This window comes from Ammospiza caudacuta, chromosome 29, assembly GCF_027887145.1.
Source record: "Ammospiza caudacuta isolate bAmmCau1 chromosome 29, bAmmCau1.pri, whole genome shotgun sequence".
Lineage (NCBI taxonomy): Eukaryota > Metazoa > Chordata > Aves > Passeriformes > Passerellidae > Ammospiza > Ammospiza caudacuta.
The window spans coordinates 1,133,105-1,140,219 of NC_080621.1; positions in this window are offsets into that span (position 1 = coordinate 1,133,105).

Here is a 7,115-nt window from a genome sequence, read left to right on the forward strand (position 1 = left end):
CTGGGTGTCCCTGGGGGTCCCTTGTGGGGGGTTTCTGGGGGGGGGGTCTCTGGTTGGGGAGGGGTCCAGGATGGGGAAGGGTCCCTGGGTGAGGGGGGGTCCCTGGGGGTCCCTAAAGGGGTCCCTAAAGGGGTCCCTGGGGGTCCCCAAGTGTCCCTAAAGAGGGTCCCTGGGTGTCCCTGGGTGTCCCTGGGGGTCCCTGGGGGTCCCTTGTGGGGGGTTTCTGGATGGGGGGGTCTCTGGTTGGGGAGGGGTCCAGGATGGGGAAGGGTCCCTGGGTGAGGGGGGGTCCCTGGGGGGTCCCTGGGTGTCCCTGGGGGTCCCTAAAGGGGTCCCTGGGTGTCCCTGGGTGTCCCTGGGTGTCCCTGGGGGTCCCTTGTGGGGGGTTTCTGGGGGGGGGGGTCTCTGGTTGGGGAGGGGTCCAGGATGGGGAAGGGTCCCTGGGGGTCTCTGGGTGTCCCTGGGTGTCCCTAAAAGGGTCCCTAAAGGGGTCCCTGGGTGTCCCCGGGGGTCCCTGGGTGAGGGGGGGTCCTTGGGGGTCTCTGGGTGTCCCTGGGGGTCCCCAAGTGTCCCTGGGGGTCCCTAAAGGGGTCTCTCGGTGTCCCTGGGGGTCCCTGGGGGTCCCTGGGGGTCTCTGGGTGAGGGGGTGTCTCTGGGTGTCCCTGGGGGTCCCCGGGGGTCCCTGGGGGTCTCTGGGTGTCCCTGGGGGTCCCTGGGGGTCCCAAAAGGGGTCCCTGGGTGAGGGGGGGTCCCTGGGGGTCCCTAAAGGGGTCTCTCGGTGTCCCTGGGGGTCCCTGATTTGGGGAGGGGTCTCTCGGTGTCCCCGGGGGTCCCTCGGGGGGTCCCAGGGTGGTTCCGGGATGGGGGGGGGGGGGGGCGGAGGAATCCCTGGGTGTTATTTGGGGAGGGGTCCCCCCTGATTTGGGGAGGGGTCCCCCCTGATTTGGGGAGGGGTCTCTGGGTGTCCCCGGGGGTCTCCCCGCGGTTCCCGGGTGTCCCCGGGGGTCCCTCGGGCCGTTCCTCGGTGTCCCCGAGTGTCCCCAGGGGATTCCCGGGGCTCCCGGGTGGGGGTCCCTGGGTGTTATTTTGGGGAGGGGTCCCGGGGGTCCCTGGGTGTTATTTGGGGAGGGGTCCCTGGGTGTTATTTGGGGAGGGGTCCCGGGGGTCCCCGGGTGTTATTTGGGGAGGGGTCCCCGATTTGGGGAGGGGTCCCGGGGGGGTCCCTGGGTGTTATTTGGAGGGGGGGTCCCTGATCTGGGGAGGGGTTCCAGGGGGGGTCCCTGATTTGGGGAGGGGTCCCTGATTTGGGGAGGGGTCCCGGGGGTCCCTGGGTGCTATTTGGGGAGGGGCCCCTGGGTGCTGTTTGGGGAGGGGTCCCTGGGTGTTATTTGGGGAGGGGTCCCCGATTTGGGGAGGGGTCCCAGGGGTCCCTGGGTGTTATTTGGGGAGGGGTCCCAGGGTGGCCCCAGGGTGTTATTTGGGGAGGGGTCCCCGATTTGGGGAGGGGTCCCAGGGTGGTCCCTGGGTGTTATTTGGAGGGGGGGTCCCTGATCTGGGGAGGGGTTCCAGGGGGGGTCCCTGATTTGGGGAGGGGTCCCGGGGGTCCCTGGGTGCTATTTGGGGAGGGGTCCCCGATTTGGGGAGGGGTCCCAGGGTGGTCCCTGGATGTTATTTTGGGGAGGGGTCCCCGGGTGTTATTTGGGATAGGGTCCCTGATTTGAGGGGAGGGGTCCCCGGGTGTTATTTGGGGAGGGGTCCCTGTGTGTTATTTTGGGGAGGGATCCCCGGGTGTTATTTTGGGGAGGGGTCCCTGTGTGTTATTTGGGGAGGGGTCCCCGGGTGTTTGTTATTTTGGGGAGGGGTCCCCGGGTGTTTGTTATTTTGGGGAGGGGTCCCGGGTATTATTTGGGGAGGGGTCCCCGGGTGTTATTTGGGGAGGGGTCCCTGTGTGTTATTTGGGGAGGGGTCCCCGGGTGTTTGTTATTTTGGGGAGGGGTCCCGGGGGTCCCGAGGCCGGGGCGTCCCCTCGGCTCCGCGTATTCTCCAGCAATAACAGCGCGGCCGGAGGGATCCGTGTTACGGCCGGGAATACCCGGGGCCGGGGGGGGCAAACGGGGACCCCCGAATTGGGGAGGGGTCCTGGGGGGACCCCCGGAATTGGGGAGGGGTCCCGGGGGTGTCCTGGGGCCGGAGGGCTCCGTGTTACGGCCGGGAATACCCGGGGCCGGGGGGGGCAAACGGGGACCCCCGAATTGGGGAGGGGGCCTGGAGGTCCTGGGGCCGGGGGGGGCAAACGGGGACCCCGGAATTGGGGAGGGGGCTGGGGGGACCCCCGGAATTGGGGAGGGGTCCCGGGGGTGTCCTGGGGCTGGAGGGCTCCGTGTTACGGCCGGGAATACCCGGGGCCGGGGGGGCCAAACGGGGACCCCCGAAATTGGGGAGGGGGCTGGGGGGACCCCCGCAATTGGGGAGGGGTCCCGGGGGTCCTGGGGCTGGAGGGCTCCGTGTTACGGCCGGGAATACCCGGGGCCGGGGGGGCCAAACGGGGACCCCCGGAATTGGGGAGGGGGCTGGGGGTCCTGGGGGGACCCCGGGAATTGGGGAGGGGTCCCGGGGGAGTCCCCGAGATTGGGGAGGGGTCCTGGGGATGTGGGGGAACCCCTGGGAATTGGGGAGGGGGTCCTGGGGGGTCCTGGGGGACCCTGGGAATTGGGGAGGGGTCCTGGGGGGGTCCTGGGGCCGGGGGGGCCAAACGGGGACCCCCGGAATTGGGGAGGGGGCCTGGGGGGGTCCTGGGGGGTTCTGGGGGGACCCCAAGAATTGGGGAGGGGGTCCTGGGGGTCCTGGGAATGGGAGGGCCAAACGGGGACCCCCGGGAATTGGGGAGGGGTCCTGGGGGGTCCTGGGGCTGGGTGGGGCCAGAATGGGACCCCGGAATTGGGGAGGGGTCCTGGGGGGTCCCCGAGATTGGGGAGGGGTCCTGGGGGGTCCTGGGGGGACCCCCGGGAATTGGGGAGGGGGTCCTGGGGCCGAGGGGGCCAAACGGGGACTCCGGGAATTGGGGAGGGGTCCTGGGGGGTCCTGGGGCCGGGTGGGGCCAGAATGGGACCCCGGAATTGGGGAGGGGTCCTGGGGGGGGTCCCCGGGAATTGGGGAGGGGGTCCTGGGGATGTGGGGGGACCCCGGGAATTGGGGAGGGGTCCTGGGGATGTGGGGGGACCCCGGGAATTGGGGAGGGGTCCTGGGGGGTCCTGGGAAAGGGGGGGTCCCGGGGTCTGGGGGGGATTTGGGGTCTGGGGGGGATTTGGGGTGGGGGTCTCAGAATTGGGGGGGGGTTTTGAAGATTTTGGGGGTGCCCAGGATTTGGGGGAGGGGTCCCAGAATTGATGGAGGGGGTCTCAGAATAGGGGGGAGGGTCCCAGAATTGGGGGTGGGGTCTCAGTAATGGAGGCCCCGCCCCTTTCAGCACCTCGGACAGCCCCCAAAATTCCCCAAAATCCCCCCCAAAATGCCCCCAAAAACCTCACAAATTCTCACCAAGGTCCCCCCCAAAATTCGCCAAAAATCCCCCAAAATCCCCCTCCCCAAAAAAAACCCCAAAATCTCACCGAGATCCCCCCAAATCTTCCAAAAAAATCCCCCTCAATTCACCGAAATCCCCCCAAAACCCCCCTGAAAATCCCCCCAAAAATCTCAGAAAATCTGACCAAGATCCCCCAAAATTCGCCAAAAATCCCCCCCCAAAATCCCTCCCAAAATCCCCCCAAAATCCACCCCCAAAATTCACCAAAATCCCCCCAAATCCCCCCAAAAATCCTTCAAGCCCCCCCCCAAATTTACCAAAATCCCCGCAGAATCTCCACAAATCCCCCCCAAAATCCCAAAAAATGCCCCCCAAACCCCCCAAAACCTCACCGAGATCCCCCGAAATTCAGGAAAAATCCTCCCAAATCCCCTTCCCCACCCCCAAAATCCCCCAAATCCGCCCCAAAATTGACCAAAACGCCCCGAAATTTCCCCAAAGCGCCCCAAAATCCCCCCGGAGCCCCCCCGGGCCCCCCCACTCACCCTCGGCCGCCGGAGCCGCGCCCGCCCCGCCGCAGTCCCAGGGGGCGGGGCCTGGCCTGGCCACGCCCACAGAGCCCACCTACCGCACAAGCCACGCCCCCTCCATGTCGGCACAGCCGCAGTTTCAAGGAGGCGTGGCCTGACGTGACCACGCCCACAAAGCACATCCCCTTACAAGCCACGCCCCCTCCGTTCCGGCACAGCCGCACTCAGAGGGGGCGGGGGCTCACGTGGCCACGCCCACAAAGCGCATCCCCCATCGCAAGCCACGCCCCGTCTATGTCGGCACAGCCGCAGTTTGGAGGAGGCGTGGCCTGACGTGGCCACGCCCACAAAGCACGCACACACCGCACAAACCACGCCCCCTCCGTTCCGGCACAGCCGCACTCAGAGGGGGCGGGGGCGGATGTGGCCACGCCCACAAAGCGCATCCCCGTCGCAAGCCACGCCCCCTCAGTGGCGGCACAGCCGCAGTTTCAAGGAGGCGTGGCCTGACGTGAACACGCCCACAAACAACGTCTCCCTCGAAAGCCACGCCCCCTCGGTGACTGCACGACTGCGTTTTGAGTGGGCGGGGCTTGACTTGACCACGCCCATAATGCACATCCCCCTCACACGCCACGCCCCTTCCAGCGTCCATCCCGCGGCAGACGTGGGGGGCGTGGCCTGATCGGACCACGCCCCCTTCAGTGCCTGCACATCACCGCCCGAGTGGGCGTGGCCTGTCTTGGCTATGCCCACGCAAGCCCCGCCCATAAACCCCGCCCACTTTTAAAAAGAGGCGTGGTTTTAATTTGACCACGCCCCCTCATCGCCGCACTCTCGCGGGGCGTGGCTTTGATGGCCACGCCCACTCCACGCGTGCCGGCAGGGCCACGCCCATTTCCGGTCACGATAATAACGCCACGCCCACCGCTAGCCCCGCCCGCTCCCATTGGCTGCCTGCGGGCACGTGGGGTTTGGCCACGCCCCTTTCTACAGGTGGAAATTCCCCCAAAATTCTCCCCAAATCCCCCCCAAAATCGTCCCAAAACCCCCCAAAATCTCACCAAAACCCCCCAAAAATCTCCCAAAATTCACCGAAATTCCCCCCAAAATCCCCCCCCAAATCTCCCCAAAATCTTCCCACAAATCTCCCTAAAAATCCTCCCAAAATCCTCCCAAAATTCACCAAATGCCCACAAATCCACCCCAAATCCCCCCAAAATTCACCAAATCCCCCCAAAATTCACCAAATCCCCCCAAAATCCCCCAAAATTCCCCAAATTCCCCCCAAATTCTCCAAACAGACACTGGGGGGGGATGGGTCAGACAAAGCCGCTTTATTGCCCCTCCCCCACCCCCAAAAAATCCCCTCCCCCCCCCCCCCCCCATTTCAGAATTTCCCAAATTTTGGGATCCCAAATTTCCAGAATTCCCCGAATTTTAGGAAACTCCAAATTTTTGGGGTTCCCAAATTTTGGGATCCTCAAATTACCGGATCCCAAATTTCAGAATTCCCCAATTTTGGGGATCCCAAATTTTCAGGCTCCCCCAAATTTTGGGAATCCCAAATTTCCACATTCCCAAAATTCTGGGATCCAAATTTTTGGGGGTCCCAAATTTCAGGATCCTCAAATTTTGGGAATCCCAAATTTAAAGGTCCCAAATTTTTGGGTTCCAAAATTCCCCAAATTTTGGGATCCCAAATTTCAGAATTCCCCAAAATTTTGGGATCCCAAATTTCAGAATTCCCCGAATTTCATGATCCCAAATTTCAGGCTCCCCCAATTTTTGGGGTTCCCAAATTTCAGAATTCCCCAAATTTTGGGAATCCCAAATTTCCACATTCCCAAAATTCTGGGATCCAAATTTTTGGGATTCCCAAATTTTGGGATCCTCAAATTACTGGATCCCAAATTCCAGAATTCCCCAATTTTTGGGAATCCCAAATTTCAGAACTCCCAAAATTTTGGGATCCCAAATTCCAGAATTCCCAAATTTTTGGGATCCCAAATTTTCAGGCTCCCCCAAATTTTGGGAATCCCAAATTTCCACATTCCCAAAATTCTGGGATCCAAATTTTTGGGGTTCCCAAATTTCAGGATCCTCAAATTTTGGGAATCCCAAATTTAAAGGTCCCAAATTTTTGGGATCCCAAATTTCAGAATTCCCCAAATTTTGGGATCCCAAATTTCGGGGATCCTCAACTTTTGGGATCCCAAATTACAGAATTTCCCCAAATTTTGGGATCCCAAATTTCAGAACTCCACAATTTTTGGGGCTCCCAAATTTCAGAATTCCCCAATTTTTGGGGTTCCCAAATTTCAGAATTCCCCAATTTTTGGGATCCCAAATTTAAAGGCCCCACACTTTTGGGATCCCAAATTTCAGAATTCCCTGAATTTCATGATCCCAAATTTCAGAGCTCCCCCAATTTTGGGGTTCCCAAATTTCAGAACTCCCCAAATTTTGGGGTTCCCAAATTTAAAGGCCCCCAAATTTTTTGGGCGGTTCCCAAATTTCCAAAATAAATTCCCCCAAATTTTTTGGGATTCCAAATTTCAGAGCTCCCCAGTTTTTGGGGTTCCCAAATTTCAGAACTCCCCAATTTTTTGGGGTTCCCATATTTCAGAATTTCCCCAAATTTTGGGGTTCCCAAATTTCAGAATTTCCCCAATTTTTGGGGTTCCCAAATTTCAGAATTTCCCCAAATTTTGGGATCTCAAATTCCAAAATTCCCCAATTTTGGGGTTCCCATATTTCAGAATTCCCCAATTTTTGGGGTTCCCAAATTTCAGAATTCCCCAATTTTTGGGATCCCAAATTAAAAGGCCCCCAAATTTTTTGGGGGGTTCCCAAATTTCCAAAATAAATTCCCCCAAATTTTTTGGGATTCCAAATTTCAGAGCTCCCCAGTTTTTGGGGTTCCCAAATTTCAGAATTCCCCAATTTCTGGGATCCTAAATTTCAGAACTCCACAATTTTTGGGGTTCCCATATTTCAGAATTTCCCCAAATTTTGGGATCTCAAATTCCAAAATTCCCCAATTTTGGGGTTCCCATATT